General features: G+C 31.7%; 2 protein-coding genes across 2 annotated transcripts in view; one reads left to right on the top strand and one right to left on the bottom strand.

Annotated features, from left to right (window-relative positions):
* The window catches only part of LOC145270024 (NF-kappa-B inhibitor-interacting Ras-like protein 1), a 360,313-nt gene extending 357,012 nt beyond the window's left edge, over positions 1 to 3,301 (bottom strand). Inside the window, exon 1 of the mRNA XM_080125727.1 lies at positions 2,626 to 3,301. The gene's annotated coding sequence lies outside the window, so the exon portion shown is untranslated. The remainder of the gene's footprint in view (positions 1 to 2,625) is intronic.
* Positions 1 to 18,798, top strand: part of LOC145269386 (DNA replication licensing factor mcm4-like) — a 132,707-nt gene that overhangs the window by 921 nt on the left and 112,988 nt on the right. The gene's annotated exons all lie outside the window — the stretch shown is intronic.

Raw genomic sequence — 18,798 nt, 5'->3', positions numbered from 1 at the left:
GTTTTTTTTTTTTTTTCTTTCTCTCGAAGTGAATAAAGTTATTTTTTGTTACTCATACACTTATTGATCCGTGCTGAAATAATAACGTTATTTAAAAAGCCATTCTTAACATGGGGAGGGGGAGAGTTTTGTACCTATTCTGTACTTTAACATTATAATTGAATAAAAAAATAAAACATAAAAACTTCGAACTTGAAAATACGATTTTAAAAAATAGCGCAGATCAGTAAGTGCATTAGCACCCCCCCTTTTTTTTTTTAAAGTAAAAACACTAAAAACTTCTAGGTAGAATAGTAACTGTCTTGCCTTTGATAATATTTCTTATATATTTGGTAATCGTGAAGAAAGAGAGAGCCTGTTTCCTCCGTTTGACTATAGGTGGCGTTACTGTCTGTCCACCCAGTTACGGAAGCACAAAATGTATATAATGGCACCTTTGAAATAAAAATAAATGTTTTTGTTATATTTTCATTTTAAACATTTTTTTTTTTTTTTTGCAAACATATTTACGTTTTTTTTTTTTTTTTTTTTTTTTTTTTTGCAAACATTTAAGTTTTATTTTTCCAAACATTTACGTTTTGTTGCTGGTTTATTTTCAAACATTTACGTTTTTGTTTGTTTTTATGTTTTTTTATTTTTGCAAGCATAAACTATGTGTTTTTGCTATATTTTTCTTTTAAACATATTTATGGGTACAACCGTTTTTCCGTGAGTATTTTTTACGCTCTTATAATAAAAAAAAAAATCAACGTTTTTTTTCTTTTATCTTTTTTTTTATGGACCCCCCCCCCACTTTTTTCTTAATTTTTCTGCACTTATTTTACCTTTTCCGCGAGTATTTATATATATATTTGAAAAAGGATATTGTAAAACCTTATTGAAACTACTATTAAAAAATAGCGCGGTACAATAAGTGCATAAGCAAACTTTTCAAAAAGAAAAATATTTCAAAAATATTTAGTTTGTGCTTGCAAAAAAAAAAACAAAACAAAAAAAAAACCGTAAAAACAAACAAAAACGTAAATGTTTAAAAATAAACAAATAAACTTAAATATGTTTACAAAAAAAAAACGTAAATATGTTTGAAAAAAAATAAAACTTAAATACGTTTGCAAAAAAAACAAAACAAAACAAAGAAAAACATGTTTAAAATTAAAATATAACAAAAACATTTATTTTTATTTCAAAGGTCCCATTATATACATTTTGTGCTTCCATAACTGGGTGGACAGACAGTAACGCCACCTATAGTCAAACGGAGGAAACAGGCTCTCTCTTTCTTCACGATTACCTTTGTATTTTTATTTTGGTGCTAGTGCACTTACTGATCCGCGTTATTGGTACTGGTCGCGATTAGAGTTCCCTGCCGAACACCCTAAAAAAACACTGACTTCTCCCTTAGTTGCCATAGTAACTAAACGATCATGAATTTTTATCGACTTTGTTTTACTGTTATGAATATTGAAATAAAAGACATTACTACACATTTATTAATAATATCTCACTTTTAATCACTTTAATTAAGCTTAACGATTTAAAATATAGCGCGGATCATAAGTGCACTAGCACCGAAAATGCTATTTAAAAAAGAAAAGAAAAAGTCGATAAAAGTGACACATAAACAGTAAAAAAAAAAAAAGTCGATAAAAGTGATTAAAAGTGAGATATTATTGATGTGTAGTAATGTCTTTTATTTCAATATTCATAAACAGTAAAACAAAATCGATAAAAATTCATGATCGTTTAGTTACTATGGCAACTAAGGGAGAAGTCAGTGTTTTTTTAGGGTGTTCGGCAGGGAACTCTAATCGCGACCAGTACCGCGTTATTTTTTAAATCGTATTTCCAAGTTTAATTAAAGTTTTGTCTTCGGTAAAAAAATCCATTGACAGCGTACGGTGGTTATATGAGAAAATAAAGCTGTGTAGTAGTACGCATTATAAATGTTTCTTTTCTGTGTCTTATGTTATACATTAGAGGTCATTTCGAGTTAAGTTTGTTTACTGCACCCATCTGAACTAGAGAAAATCATGATTTAAAGGTGTATGTCTTGTCTAAATAACTAACGATGAATATCTAATATACCTATTTACTATGCCTCCCCACGGGACAGAGTTAGCAGAGTTAGACACCAGGGTCGTTTTTTAACGTGGAGAAAAGGTACAAAAATAAAAATTGTCTCAGTCGTGAAGGATTTCTCCTCCACCGAAAGAGAACAAGAAATGGAAGTGCGGCATCTGAAGAACAGATGGTATTTATTTGCTCCCCCACAGAGCAAATTAGGCACAAGGCCGTTTTTAATGTGAGGTAAAAACCAGCTCCCCTAAAAGTAGGCAAAAAGGGGGCACTCTGGTTACCAAAAATAATAATTGTCCCAGTATAGAGGGTTTCCCCTCCATTGACTGGTACAAATCATCTTAAGTGCAGTATCTGTCGGAACAGATACTACACTTTGCTCTTGTCCCGAAGGCCAAGTATCTAATATAGCCGACCAGACGGGTGATCAAAAAGTCAGATCGAGCGTACCGGAAAACGAAATGAAATTGACAACTTCTAAACAAAAATGAGTACCTTTTTTTTTTTTTTTTTTTTTTTTTTTTCTTGAATAAAAAATAAAAAACTTACTCGACGAGAACACGACCGTTTTTGCTTTAATAATTATTTGGTACTCCTTGGGCGCTGAGTTCTATGCCGACCAGCAGAAAAATTTAATGTGTAAATGTTTACTTTAACTACAACAGAACACCGACCAATAAAATTGGGTTTTTTGTAAGTTTTGAGGGTTGTTGACAACGAATCTGATATCAAATTTACCATTTGCATGGTATTAACCCCCTGAACCCTCGCACTATTTTGTGCCAACTCATCGCCATCGTTTATGCTATTCTTACATGATGCGTTCCCGCATGGACGCTCGTAGTAAGGTGACTTGTCACATTGCGGTAGCAGACATTTAAAATAACAGGTAAGTTTTCAAAAACAAAATGTGGTTCATTTTTCTGTGTTACGTCGGTTTTGATGCTTTTTTAATTGATCGACAAAATTAAGTTTTCACGAGCGGTCTACAAAAGCATTTTTATTTTTCGTTTTTTTTTTTTTTTTTTTAATCTTTTTTTGAAAGGGGAGAGTCAATTATAAAACTCGTACAATATTTAACAGGTGCTTCTACAGTTTAATTTACCGTTTTTCCGTAAGTAACGCGAACGCGCCGACATACACTGAGCAGAAGAACTGTTTAATTTTTCACAAAAATTCTGTTTACATTGGGGGCGGTAGGGGCGATGAAGTTCTTCTACTCGGTGTATGTCGGCGCATTACTTACGGAAAAACGGTAAATTAAACTGCAGAAGAAGCACCTGTTAAATATTGTACGAGTTTTATAATTGTCCCCCCCCTCAAAAAAAATAAATAAAATAAAATAAAAATGCTTTTGTAGACCGCTCGTGAAAACTTGATTTTTTTTTTTTTTTAGATCAATTAAAAAAGCATCAAAAACTACGTAACACAGAAAAATGAACCAAAAATGAAGTATTTTTGAAAACTTTACTGGACGCACGTAGTAAGGTGACTTTTCACATCGCGGAAGAATTTTTTAGCAGACATTTAAAATAAATGTCCATGCGCGAACGCATCATGAAAGAATAGCATAAACGATGGCGATGAGTTGGCACAAAATAGTGCGAGGGTTCAGGGGTTAATACTATGCAAACGGTAAATTTGCGACGGGTTTGAATAGCAGATTCGTTGTCTACGACCCCGAAAATCCACGAAAAACCAAATTTTATTGGTCGGTGTTCTGTTGTAGTTTAACTACATTTACCCATTAAATTTTTCTGCTGGTCGCCATGGAACTCGGCGCCCAAGGAGCGCCAATTATTTTTTATTCAAACGTAACAAATAAAAATTTCAATTTGGCTTGAACTTTGCGATTTTCGGATTATTTTTTTATTTTTGTTTTTTAACCGGATTTCACTAACAAACAAAACGAAACAAAAACCATTTTGATGCTTATGCACTTATGTTACCGTTATTTTTTATGGTTTAAGTGTAGGCACCGCCAAAAATGGCCGAAAAATCAAGTTGTTGTTTTTTAAAACGATTTCTGAGTAACTTTTTTTTTTTCCAGAAAGATAAAACCCTGAATTTTATCATATAGAAAGCAGAATAATGTAAAGCTTTTTCTATTTTTAATTAAATTTTAAATGTTAAATTTTCCCCAAAAGTTAACAATTGGCGTTTTTTGTTTTGCACAAAAAACGTATATAAATAGTTTAAAAAAAAAAAAAGAAGCTTTTTGAAAGAATTAATTTGTTTATTTCTTGTCTAAGATTTATGTTAAGTACCTGGATTTCAAATAATTCCACTTATTCATATATGCAACCAGTTACTTCGAGTCTATTTGATTACTCTGTTTACATTTGTATTTGATAAAAAGCAAACTACGGAAGACCAAAAAGCCAAAAAAAAAAAAAAAAAAACTTATTTAGGCGGCAAACGTTTCCAAACTGGATCGAAAAAAAAATATTTTAATATTTATACGAAAAAAGCCATTTTAAAATCTTTGATAAATAAATTAACAATTTCTTTTTAGCGAGCCGAATAATGCATGACCATTATTAAACAGGGCATGCTTTGAAGAATCGGTACAAAAAAAAAAAATCGATAAATATTGTGCCCTTTGTGTTAAAAATATTATTTTTTTTCGATCAATCAAGTTTGGAAACGTTTGCCGCCTTTTGACTACGGTGGACCAAACGCACTAAAATAATTTTTTTTATTCTGCTTTAAATTGTCCCCCCCTCCCCATTTTGGAGAGCCTGGCCCCTACACACATACACATTAAAAACCAACCTCATACAAATGGGCACCCATCTGGTACTGGCCAGCCTCCTCAGCGTTAATAATACATTGAAATTTTCGTCACTGAAAAATAAGTTTTTTGGCTTTTTGGTCTTCCGTAGTTTGCTTTTTATCAAGTAAACAGAGTAATCAAATAGACTCGAAGTAACTGGTTGCCTATATGAATAAGTGGAATTATTTGAAATCCAGGTACTTATATTATAATATTTTTGCATATTCTCATAGAAAATCATCCTAAATCTTAGTTAGACAAGAAATAAACAAATTAATTCTTTCAAAAACCTTTTTTTGGTACTGGTCGCGGTAAGAGTTCCCTGCCGAACACCCTCCAAAAACAATGATGTCTCCCGTTTCTCCCGCGCAGCCGCAAAGGACATGTTTTAGTTGCCATAGTAACAACACTTTTTATCGACATTGTTTTACTGTTTAAAGACATTACTACACATTTATTAATAATATCTCACTTTTAATCACTTATCGACTTTTTAAAACTTTTTTTTTTACTCTTTTTAAATGACAACGTTAATGTTTATGAATATTGAAATAAAACATTACTACACATTTATTAATATCTTTTTTTTCTTTACTGTTTATGTGTCAATTTTATCGACTTTTTTTTTTTTTACTGTTTGTGTCAATTTTATCGACTTTTTCTTTTCTTATATTGAATATTGAAATAGAAGACATTACTACACATTTATTAATATCTTTTTTTTTTTTTTACTGTTTAACTGTTTGTGTCACTTTTATCGACTTTTTCTTTTATGAAACTTATCGGCGGTTCTTGAAATTTACTTACCACAAAACTTGTCGGCGGTTCTTGAAATTTACTTACCACAAAATGATGATAGAATAATAAATTTACTTACGTTTAATCAATGTTTATTTTCTTTTTTAAATAGCATTTTCTTTTTAAATGACGACGTTTTTACTGTTTATGAATATTAAAAGAAAAATAATTACTAAACATTTATTAATAAGAAAATGGGTGCTAGTGCACTTGTGATCCGCGCTATATTTTAAATCGTATTTCTAAGCTTAAAGTTTAATGTTTTTTTATTCAATTGTAAGGTTAAAGTAGAGAATAGGTACAAAACACCCTCCCCCGTGTTAAGAATTGACACATAAACAGTAAAAAAAAAAGTCGATAAAATTGACACATAAACAGTAAAGAAAAAAAAGATATTAATAAATGTGTATTAATGTTTTATTTCAATATTCAAAAACATTAACGTTGTCATTTAAAAAGAGTAAAAAAAAAAAAGTTTTAAAAAGTCGATAAAAGTGATTAAAAGTGAGATATTATTAATAAATGTGTAGTAATGTCTTTTATTTCAATATTCATAAACAGTAAAGCAATGTCGATAAAAAGTGTTGTTACTATGGCAACTAAAACATGTCCTTTGCGGCTGCGCGGGCGAAACGGGAGACATCATTGTTTTTGGAGGGTGTTCGGCAGGGAACTCTTACCGCGACCAGTACCCCTTTTTTTTTTTAAACTATTTATATACGTTTTTTGTGCAAAACAAAAAACGCCAATTGTTAACTTTTGGGGAAAATTTAACATTTAAAATTTAATTAAAAATAGAAAAAGTTTTACATTATTCTGCTTTCTATATGATAAAATTCAGGGTTTTATCTTTCTGGAAAAAAAAGTTACTCAGAAATAATGTATTTTGATAAATGTAATTTCGTTTTTAAAAAAACGACTTGATTTTTCGGCCATTTTTGGCGGTGCCTAAAATAAGGTATGCAAACAAGTTTTTTTTTTAATCTATAATCCCGTCCCTTACAACAACACAATATGTTTTGTTCAGTTTCAGATAATTATTTTAAGCATATTTGGAACCCCCTCAAAACGGGGGGGGGGGGTTGTAAGCAAAAATATATATATATAAATACTGTTTATGAAAAATAAGTACACTGTTATAAAGTTCATTCTTCTCTTAATAATCGCTGAAAATTTCGTATTGATTGGATAATTACCTGATTTTTAGTAGATTTTTAAAAAGACGGTCCGTCAAAAAGTACTTCTCCCCCCGTTTTGGCGGTGCCTATTTAAGTGCTTTCTCAAATGTTTGAAGTGTTTCTAATGTTTTTACCTATAACTATAATCTCTCTCCCCCCCCCCCCCCTTAAAAAAAAAATATCCACCAAGAAAATTCAATAAAATAATCCGAAAAGCAACAAAAACAAAAAGGCCAGTTGTCAATTAGGTCTGATTTTGTTTTCCGGTACGCTCGATCTGACTTTTTGATCACCCGTTTGGTCGGCTATATTAGATATTCATCGTTAGTTATTTAGACAAGACATACACCTTTGAATCATGATTTTCTCTAGTTCAGATGGGTGCAGTAAATAAACTTTTAACTCGAAATGACCCCTAATGTACTAATGTATAACTAGTTGTGAAGGGTCAGGGAGGATGGAAAGACCGAGGTGAGAGTACTGACCAAATTTCCACTGGAAGTGTGCAGTTCAAATCTGGTACCTTGGGGAGGTATCTTGTCACCCAAACACCAATAGCCGATAACTGGGCAGAAGCTGCTAAAAACAGCCTATCCTTCCTTGACTGAGTACAAAATAGACTTTGTGGCTTAGTGGGGGAATCCCTTTTCTCTTCCCTGCAACCTCTCTCCCACAGAAGAGACGTTGCAAGCCTATCTTTGTTTTATCGTTATTTCCATGGTAGGTGCTCGTCTGCACTCCAATCTCTGGTCCCCCTTCGCCAATCTTTTACAAAAAACACCCGTCTAGCTGAATACACTGTCAAAAACTTTCCCTACTCTTTATCTATTCCTAAATCAAAACATAGATTCCATGAACAAAGCTTCTTTCTTAGAACTGCACGCCTTTGGAACTCTGTTCCGTCTGTCTGCTTCCCTACAACTTGGATGTCTTCAAGTCCAACATAAACAAATTCCTGATGAACCGCCCCCATAAGTAGACACTCTAAAATATCCACACTGACATACTGTACTTACAATAACCTTTATCCCTGAGTGGCTCCCGGGCCTTGATAAGTGGTGGAAAAAAAAAAAAAAACACTCGAAAATTCCTTTAAAATTACCACTCAGATAGGTTTTCGGGGTCGCTGAAAACGAAAATGTTTAAAAGTATGGCAAACAAGTAGTTTCCAAGATATGAAGAAATGTTAGTTTAAAAAAGTGGGGATCACTTTTCTAAATAATTTCGTTTTCGGCGCTGTTTGTTTTACTGAGATTCGTTCATTTTTTTTTTTTTTTTTTTTTTTTTTTTTTTCATCTCATAATTTAGGACGCTACGAGGGGTGTGCAATAAGTAATGCCCCTGACTCACTTCCCATAGCAGTAGAGCAACGAAACTTGGCACAGTTATTAGTCTTTCTCTACATAGGAATCACCCAGAGTTATGCATTTCTCCCATTGTTTGATGCTCTGGAGACCGTTTTTGTAGAACACCCCAGGTTGGTCCCCCAACCACGACATGACTTCAGAAATCAAGGCTGCATCATCTGGGAAACACTTTCCTTTCAAAAACAACTTCATGGTTGGGAATGGGGTGAAAGTCAGAGGGTGCAAGGTCAGGAGAATAGAGAGGATGGGGAAGGATTTTATAACCACACGCTCGGGCTTCTGATCTGGCGACATGCGAGTTGTGTACCGGAGCGTTGTCCTGCAGGAGGATGGTACCTTTGCTGATCTTGCCCCGCCTCTTGATTTTGATAGCTTCCCTTAATTTCCTCAAAAGTGAAGCATAATAGGCTCCTGTAATTGTGGTAGCCTTTGCCAGGAAATCTGTCATCACTATTCCGTCCTAGTCCCAGAAGACTGTGAGCATGACCTTGCCAGCGGAGGGCTGCACCTTTGCTTTTTTGGAGGTGATGAGTCCAAGTGCTTCCACTGCATTGACTGGGCTTTGGTCTCTGGATCATAGTGATGGACCCAGGTTTCATCCTGTGTAATCAGTCTTTTGAAAAACTTTGACTCATCTTCTTGGCACGTCTCCAAATTCATCCTCGAGCACTCGATGCGTTCTCGCTTCTGGAATGGTGTGAGCCACCTGGGAATCCATCTGGTAGACACCTTATGCATATGCAAATGGTTATGAAGGATAGTTTCCACAGACCCTGTACTAATCTTGACATCTTGGGCTATTTGGCGAATAGTAATGCGCCGATCTTCCAAAATGGCAGCCTCATCAATGGCAGAAGGGGGGGGGCGTCCAGGTCTGGGAGCTGTTTCCACAGACTTCGGCCACGTTTACGATGCCAGCGTTTTACAAGGTCATATGATGGGGCATTATTACCATAGTTTCTTTCATTTCATCAAAAGTCTCCTGTGGTGTGTGTCCTTTCAAATACAAAAACCAGATCACTGCTCGACATTCAACAGGCTCCATTTCACACCTGACTCAGTTCAAACACCTGTAAAACAGAAAGCACAATTAGTTCAGAGCTGTAATTTGCCACATAACACATAGAGATATAAATCATTGCACATGCAAAATTTCAGCTAGATCAGACAACTGGAAGGGGGTCAGGGGTATTACTTATTGCACGCCTCTCGTAATTATGCTGTTAGTAAGTTTACAAAAGTATACTTTTGTTTTTCGTTTATTTTTTATTATAGAACTTGTATAATTGTTAACAGGTGCTTCTACAGTTTGATATTTCACAAAAATTCTGTTTACATTAGGGGTTGGTGGAGGGGTTCAGAAATCAAGGGGCCCACTACCTGAACTCTATATGAGATACATAGATATTCAAATGTTCCATTTAAGCCTTTATCTCTCAAACACTGAGATAGTAAAGAAATTGAGAATATAATTTTCCTCTCCCCAATTAACCATTTTCATATGTTGTAGTATATCTTTCGTTTTGGTCTCTTTGTCTTACTGGATTCCAGGACAGAAATTTATCTAGTCTGGTGGAGTATCCAGCTTCGTGCTATTACTTGAAATAACATCACTTGGAGAAGGTGCACCAACCATTCCTTGTAAATGATGCGTTTGCGTGCGCATAGTAAAGTGACTTATCACATCGCGGAAGAATCGTTTTGAAATAAGTTTTAAAAAAAAATGGGGTTTTTTCTTTTTCTTTTTTTTTTTCTTTTTTTTTTTTTTTTTTTTTTTTTTTTTCTTGTGTTACATAGTTTTTATGCCTTTTATAGGTACAGACAAAAATAGGGGAACCTAGTTTTGAAAGCCGATTTATCATAATTTTTTTGTAGGTTTTCAGCTACTTCTTGATTGTAAAGATTAAGAACTAAACTTAATTTCCAAAAGGAAAAAAATATTTGTACTCGTGATAAAAAAAAAAGTTATGAAAAATGTTTTCACGGTGAGCTACTGAGTAGCTCAGCTACTCAATTCAGCAAAATTTGGAAGTTAAATAAATTGATTGTAAAAATTCTTTAACAGATAAACTGGGTCTATTTCAAAGATAATTAGTAAAATCCTGAGATATCCTAAGATATTGAATTTAAAAAAAAAACAAAAAAAAACACTTTGTTTTCACAAAACATACATTAACTAGCCCCAAACTGAGTGATTTTATGTTCGCAAAACGCAACAAACTAAAATTTTGTATACACAATATACGAAGGCCCAAAATTTCAGGCAGTCGAAAGACTGTGAACATGACGTCATGTAATTAAAAGGGAGAAAGAGGTGATATTTTTCTTTTTTTTCCCCCCAGATGTGCATCCATACATCCCTATTTTGAACTTTTGTATAAATTTTTCCATTTTTTTTTTTTTTAATTTAATTATTTTTCTATGTTCCTGTTTTTAAATGAATTTTTTTTTTAATTATTGTTCAATATTATATAAAAATGTTACGGCAAAAGTTTCACATTCTTGCGAGCGAGGAAATTAAAATCTTGCATATAAAAATTATGTGAAACCTGTAATTTTAAAAAGTAAAAATATTTTTAGCAATTATAATTTTTTTTTTTTTTTTTGTGAAAATATTAAATAAACAATGGTAATATCGGTAGTTCGAGAAATTCATTTTTCTTCGAGTTATATCGAATTCATTAATACGGACTTCAGGGTTTTTTTTTCGTCATGTCCTTGTAAAAATTATTTTAGTTTTATTGTTACAAATTACGATGCTTTATTTATATTAAAAAAAAAAAAAATGCGTTTTTTATTTACTACTGAAAACCATAACTTTAGTAAAGGTACTTTCGTTTAAACAAAATAATACATTTGCACTAAGATTTAAATAAAAATAATTAGTCCATTATATTCTGCGATCATTATTTGATAAATACTGAAAATTTAATTAAAATTGGTTAATTTCCTGATTTTTTGGTGATTATAAAGGGAGGGTCAAAATGTTTATACATTTTGAGCATCGGCATTCATTTTGCCCGTACCTAGCTTTTTAATTGATCTAAAAAATTAAGCTTTCATGAGCGGTTTATAAAAACATTTTTATGTTTTTCATTCATTTTGGGAGTGCAGGTTCAGTTATAGAACTTGTGAAATTGTGAGATATTCTCTCACAGCGGTTTTGCCCTTAGCTGAATGAAAGAAAACCAATTACAACAGGCTCACCTTTTAAACTTCAACGTAAATTTTATTAAAGTAAAACGATCCAAGTTGTGTGAGAAATTTCTTTCTCACACAACTCAATTTCCTCCCTGTAGAAGCAAAAGAATCCACAAATACAAAAGCCATACCTTTAAACTAAAAATTTATTCACAAAGTAACAGCAATGAAAGTTCTTTGGTTCTGGTAAGTCCTTTTGCAAAACGGTGGCCCGATTTGCTCCCATATGCATGGAGCCTTTAGTTTGAATTCCTATTATCGGAATGTTAGTTTGTCCTTCCTTTGGAAGGACCCATGAATGTTCATGGTAAACTTGGCGGGAATGATGACGCCTATAATTAGGCATAATGTGAGCCCCTTGGGACTCAAGATGAAATAATAAGATAGATAAGATCCAATATTTGGTAAATAAACATGCAGAACAGTTCTTGAATGTCATTCTCAATTAGGATAAATACAGCAATATAAGTTGTCTCTGCTTGTAGAGATGTCTTTCGTTCACCAACTGACTATTTTTGTGCCACACACGTTTGAATATTTTCCCCTCTTTAAGACCATATGCGTTTCGTCACATTTTTTACACTACCTTTTCAGTAAAAATGCTATATCTTTGTTAAAACTAGTGGTGGGACGATTAATCGGAATCGTTAATCGTAAGAATCGTGTATTTTGGGAGGAATCGGAATCGCATCGTTAAAAAATACCTTAATTTTCCGATTCCTTCATTACGATTCTTTTAGTCTGATGTTGAAAAAAAGAAAAAAATTTCCTGATATTTCGAACCGCAAGAGAGAAATGTAGCATGTTATAAAAAGAAACCAAAGAAATTCATTATTAACAGGGCAATGCTTAGTGCCCCTCCCTTACAAGGTTCATTCATTCAGATCTATTGTAATCAAAACTACAAAAGAGTTAACTTGAAAAGAAGTATGCAGGGCTCTACATTGCGATTAAAAATAAAAAAACGCTTATCTTTTTGGCGATTGTTTTTTTTACTGACAAATCTTCTCATACTGAATGAAAATGCTTTTTCAACTTATATTTTCTTAAAATAAAACGAGCAAAGTCAAATTATTTAAACAGTAAAAGGTTTAATAGAACAATATACTTTTTTTCTTTTTTTAAACGAAGGCTTTTGAAAGAAATATCTCTAAAATGAAATTGATCACGTATTATTTCGCAAAGTTTTGACAGTAGTCGGCTTTTTTTAAGTTTCAAAAAAATCGACCCCATGCCTATCTCTTCCAAACTTAAAGTTATTAAATAACCCCTTCATTAATTTAAGGGTAATTAATTCAATTCAGTCAAGTTTTTTTTTTTTTAATTTCATTGAAATAAAATCCATTATTTTTTTTATTTTTTTCTCCAGAAAGATAAAACCCTGAATTTGATTATATTAAAAGTTGAATAATATAATGTTTTTTCTAGAATTTTAAATTGAAAATTAAGTGTTTTGCGTAATTTTTTGCCGAACGAAAAAGAAATTAATATATATATTTTTAAAAGGTTTTGTAATCAATTAATTTTTATGTCTAAATAATATTTACGATTAATTAAATAATTTCATTTTAAAAAGTATTTATAAATAGAATTTTACTTAAGACTTATAGTTTAGCAATATTGAACCGCATCAACCATGTGTGAATTGAACACAGTCAACCAAAAAAAAAAAAAATTCAAAAGAAAATGCATATTTGCATTTCATTATGTAAACTTTTATACATTGGTTTCAAAAATTAAATTCTATGTTTTTTTTGTTAACTACCGGTTGGTACAATTTACCGCCCCATCCCTTTATATTTTTTTCTTTTTGTCTTTTTTAGCGGATTATTTTCAATTAATTATCCAAATAAGTGACTAGCTTTAAAACAAAATTTAATAGTAAATTATTTGTTTACAGATAAACTGAATTTTCTCATATGGCCCAAAGTCCAAAAAAAGTCTTGCATGGAAACTTTTTGAAGATGATGAGTTGAAAGCCATTTGCAAAGTCTGTCAAATTAAAATATCGCGAGGAATAAAACCATCTAACATGACCACAACCAACATGTTAAAACATTTAACTATGAAGCATCCAAATAAATTCGAGGAGCAAAATAAAAAAGAAAAGGAACAAAAAATTACCAACTAGTCACTCAGAGCAGTTTTATTAGTGAGGGTCGAAATCGCAGTGTCTTTTTTTTTTTTTTTTTTTTTGCCTACGTCACCATCTAGGTGTCACCAATTTTTTTAACCCTCCTTATCTTCAAAGAGTAAATACAATATATACAACTAAAAAAACTAATTTTTAAAAATGCTGATTCTATTCATGAAAAATTCTTTTAACTAGAAATTAAAACTTAGGTAAAGATAGCTGACTGACAGCAACAGGAGCACTGGTTAACTACTGAACCACGTGGAAAGGTGTGGGGGGAGGAAAAAAAGGAAATTAAATGATGATAATAAATTATGATAACCGTCTTTGAAAGGCACTAAACTCCTAAAATTTACTTCTTTAAAATTTTAGACGGCACTCCCCAGCGATTTTAAAGCACTCTCTCTCTCTCTCTCAAAAAAAAAAATAATAATTTTTAAGTTTGGGAAAGATATATTTATTATAACCGAATTCCTGTATGAAGACTGGATCTACTTTATTGGACGTTAATTTGTGAGATAAGTAATTTTTCAATGTTTAATATGTTTTTAAAGTTTCAATTATCAATTAAATTTTTTTAATTGCGTTTTTTTTTTTTCAATTTATTTTTAAAAAAAAACAGGGTTTTAAATGTATTTTTCAAGGTAACAAGCTTCGAAAGAAGTCTAATAAAAAAAATCACTTAATTTTTAATTTTGACAACCCTGAGAATTTAATTATTAAAAAAATATTGAAATGTGACATTTTTTTATTTAACATTTCTATTAGTTCAATTAATTTTCTTTCAATAATTCATTTCACTCAACAAACTTCACCAGTTTTTTTTTATCATCTTTTTCTGTAATTTTGGTAATTATGTTTGCTCAATTTTATCTAGTATTTCATTTGTTTTTTATAGTGGTATCATTTTTATATGTGTTCCTTTGATATACCCTATTTCAAAATTAGTTTGGCTAAACTTATTCTTCACGTTAGAAACAACGTTTAAAAGCAATGAAAAAGTAAGAAAAAATAATAGGTGTTAACTACTCCTTGTGAATTATGGAGGTCTGAAGAACTGCCGTCACAAATACAACTATCAATAGCCAAACAAAAAATCGTTTTTGAAATTCTTTTAATTGTAACTTTTCGCTATACCTACCTTTTGGTACAAAACACAAAAACTTTTGATTAATGGTATTTCTCATATATGGTCGTTAACTTTGGAAAGGTTATTTTTGTATCTACGGCGCCATGTCACGTGGTATATTGTTTTTTTTTTTCATTATGCACGTTCATTTATAAATTATTAAATTAAATATTTATCTTTTTTATATTTAATTAGTATATATTTTCTTTCTCTTCCACTATATTTTTTTTTATTTAATTCATTAAATCTGTTAATTATGAGGACCAAAATAATGAATCGTGTGTATTTATTCTCTAATTTTCTTGTTTTTGTTCTGTTATATAAATTCTATTTTATTTGTTTTTTCTCTGAAGGATAAATTCTATTTTCTTTGAGTTTTTTTTTCTATATTCCAATTAAGTAAAATAAATTTTCTCTAAAATAAATTTTGCTAATTTTTCCGTTTAGTTTACTATATAATAATTTTATTTAAACCAAAACACGACGGTGTAGACATAAAATATCTCTTCCAAAGTTAGGGAACATATTTGGGAACTACCGACCATAAGTATAAAACTACCTGGTATATTTCAAAACAATAATTCCCTAGGAATCGTACTTGGTATCGGAATAATCAATATTTTCCTGGAATCGGAATCGGATAAAAATTAGGAATCGTCCCAACACTAGTTAAAACGCAAGATTAACAATGAAATTTACTATGTAAGTGTATTTCTGTGCAAGGAACCAGGGTATGCTACTGAAAATCTCCAGAAACTAATGGTTTCCAAATAATCTGCAGTAAATGCACATAAATATGCTGCAATTCCTTAAAAATACCATGTATCCATTAAAAGAAAAGTTAGAATGCAAACTGAATTGTAAGGCATTTTATGCATAAAAAATTAAATCTAAATCTAGGACTTTAAAAATGAATATATTGCAATATTTCTTTGGTATTAATGTAGATTAATACCTTCTGTTACCCCTCCCCATCTGACCATATCTCCAAAATATGTGATTCTAGACAACTAGCATTTCTTTATAGACAACTAGCATTTCAACCCGGCGTTGCTCGGGTGTTTGGATGTGTATGTTGACCAAAAAAAAAAAAAAAGGCAGGCTCGAACCTGTACCGCGAAGGAGGAAAAGAACGGAAAAAACCTGACATCTTTGCTGTTAAAACCACCCCCAAACCAGAAGTGACGTAGGTTTAAATTAAGGCTAGATAATAGAAAGGAGAGGATGACTTTGAAAAAATATCTGCGGAAAAGCGACCCCCCCCCCACTGTAGAAAAGTGCCCAGGTGAAGATATTGATGTTTTTAGTTAATTTTTCGATATTTGTCGTTTGAAAGGTCGAACTTTAAAACGATACTGATCTTGGTAAAATCCATCGCCTCTGTCGAAAGTTTTAGGCACACATGCAAACATACATACATTTATATATTGGTAACTAAAAATTTTCAACCCAAACCGATTAAAAAGCCTGCCCTATCTCTGAATACCCTTTATGTAAAATTTCAAATGTTTAGACTAGAAATTGTCTGAGTAATTTGGTAGAGACCGCAGAGGTCAAGTTTTTTTAACTTTGACCTCAATTCGATTTGAGCCCAATGGGGTCATAATAAAGTTAGATCCATATCCAAGGAACCTATATCTAAAATTTCAATTGTTTATACCCAAAATTGTCAGGAGTTTGGTAGAGTTCTCAAAGGTTGAACTTTGACCCCTTAACAGCCAAATTTCTGGCTGAAAACAGATTAAAAAGATTTTCCCAAATCTCAGTACCCTATATATCAAATTTCGAGTCTGTAGACTTAAATTGACAGTGTTATTGCGTAGAGAAATGTACACGGACAGACAGACACATGTTCACTTTTATAAATATATAGATTACGTGAGAACACTTTAAAAAACTTTAATGAAAGATAAACAAAAATTATTTTGGAATTTAATGTAAAAGATTTCCCATCTTAAACCATTCCAGCGTTTTAGGGCAGTTAACCCTTTTTTTTTTTTTCTAAAAGGCAATTATGTGTGATTTTAAGAGGGTCTTAGTGCAGTTATGAGAAGGTGGGGAGGTTTCGACTCTGACTTTGGGTTAATGATAGGGCTAAGAGAAATTGTGTGAACATCCTGGTTTCACATAAATTTAATGTAAATTTCGAAACCATTCTAGCGTTTTAGGACAGTTGACCAATTTATTTTTTATGAGAGATTAATCATGTGCATTTTTCTTTAAGGAAAAGTCTTCTTTTTGGCGCTTATGTAGCTTTTTGAGGAGCTCTGCCACTCAGACTTAGCGTTATTGTTAGGACTAAGGTTTTAGGAGGAGGTTTGCTACTCATACCTAGGGTTAGATGTAAGATTAAGCGAGTTTTTTTGTTGTTTAAGAGAGTGTTTGGCATCTTTTGTGAAATTTTACAAGAATTACAACAACCAGTCAAAAATAAATGTTAGTTAAAACCAGTGACGTCACTAACAGAAAACGGGACCTTTGGTAAAGTACGAAGTATTTTTTGTCCCAAATATTAAAAAAAAAATAAAAAGTACTTCTACAGTTTATTGCCGAAAATGAAGAGATGGGAAAGTTTTTCATGAAACATATATATATTATTAAAAACAGAAAATGAAAATGACATTTATAATTATTTAAACTGGCCGATCACATTTGAAAGCCAAAACATTTATTGTATATAAACATGTATATAATTGTAAAGACATTTATTGAAAAGTCTTAATAAAATACTTTTGTAATTTTTTGTTATTTATTTCCTACTTAGTTCATGGTTGAAAATACTGATTTCTCACTCTGACTTTAATAACAGGTGCCCCCCAAAAATTGCATCTCCATTTTCCGCGATAAACTGTAGAAATACCAAAAAAACTTTGCCAAAGTGGAAAAATTGACAAATTTTGAATGAATTTGATTTATTTTTAATTACATGTCTTTTCCTTCTGTTTTTGTTCCTTAACTGAGCACCTCTGACAAATATTTAAATATTGATTTTTGCATTTTCTTTTTTTTTAAATAATCGGGTAGATTAGTTCCCATCTAATAATAATCTGCTGAAAGCATAAGACGAAAATTTAAAATAATATATATATAAAGGGTTGTACCGCTTGTACACATGAACCAAAAAAAAACATATTTTACATGAAACGCAATATTTTTTTTAGTTTCACTACTATCCATATTTTTTAAATATTTATATGGTTAACAAAATAGCTCTAATTAAACATGTAAGAAGTTTTTTATAACCAGAATTTCAATTAAAAAAAAATCGATCTGGAATAAAAATCAACAACAAAAAAAAAACGTCTGTTCACGCCAGGCTATTGCTGCTGCCGCTCCTCCTATTACTAATACTACATCAGTCTACATTCAAACTAAAAACTATTTTTTTCCCCCAATATCATGTTTTTTAAATTGCTATGTACCATAAGACAAAACAATATACTATTATTCTTTCAACGGATAAACATAGTAAAAAGATTGTTTTATTTAAAAGTGGGTGTCCGAAGAAAACTTTTCAAAATTTTCCAAACACATTATATTGAAATCTTTTTTAACACAACAAAAAAACGAGTGGTCAAATATATTTCGGACAGCCAAGCTATTAAAATTGACATCCCTTCTGGCTAGTTTCCAAATTTCATTAAAAAATTCTTACTACACAGTACGGACATTTATAAATAGGGGGGGGGGGGTCGTTACAAAATATTACCGAAAACTCTGTTTTATGATAACATTTTTATCACTTTATTTGCTTAAAACTTAAAAAAGTTATAATGTACATTATTATTTATTAATTCATTTATGCTAAAACCAGGCCAAAACTCAAATAAAAACAACCTGCTTTCTCCTTGAGGCTCGCATTTACGAACATTCGTGGGCTTAGAACTAATTTAAATGATGTTGAAGTATTTCTCCTGACAAACACCCCGGATATCTTAGCACTAAGTGAGACTAACCTACACTCCTCCATCCCCTCTAACTACTTTAACGCCTGGATACCTCCCACTCTGTCGTAAGAACTCTGACAGACATATACATGGGCTTGGAGTCTACATTCGAAACACCCTCCCCTTGACTAGAGAAACTAAACTAGAATCGGACGATCAAGCCTTTATGTGCTTTAGACTTAACATGCAACA

The sequence above is a fragment of the Euprymna scolopes genome, chromosome 1, assembly GCF_053919585.1.
Source record: "Euprymna scolopes isolate OS-2025 chromosome 1, ASM5391958v1, whole genome shotgun sequence".
In the NCBI taxonomy this organism is placed as follows: domain Eukaryota; kingdom Metazoa; phylum Mollusca; class Cephalopoda; order Sepiida; family Sepiolidae; genus Euprymna; species Euprymna scolopes.
Note: the sequence above shows the minus strand (reverse complement) of the source record. Positions and strands in the feature narration are given on the sequence as shown.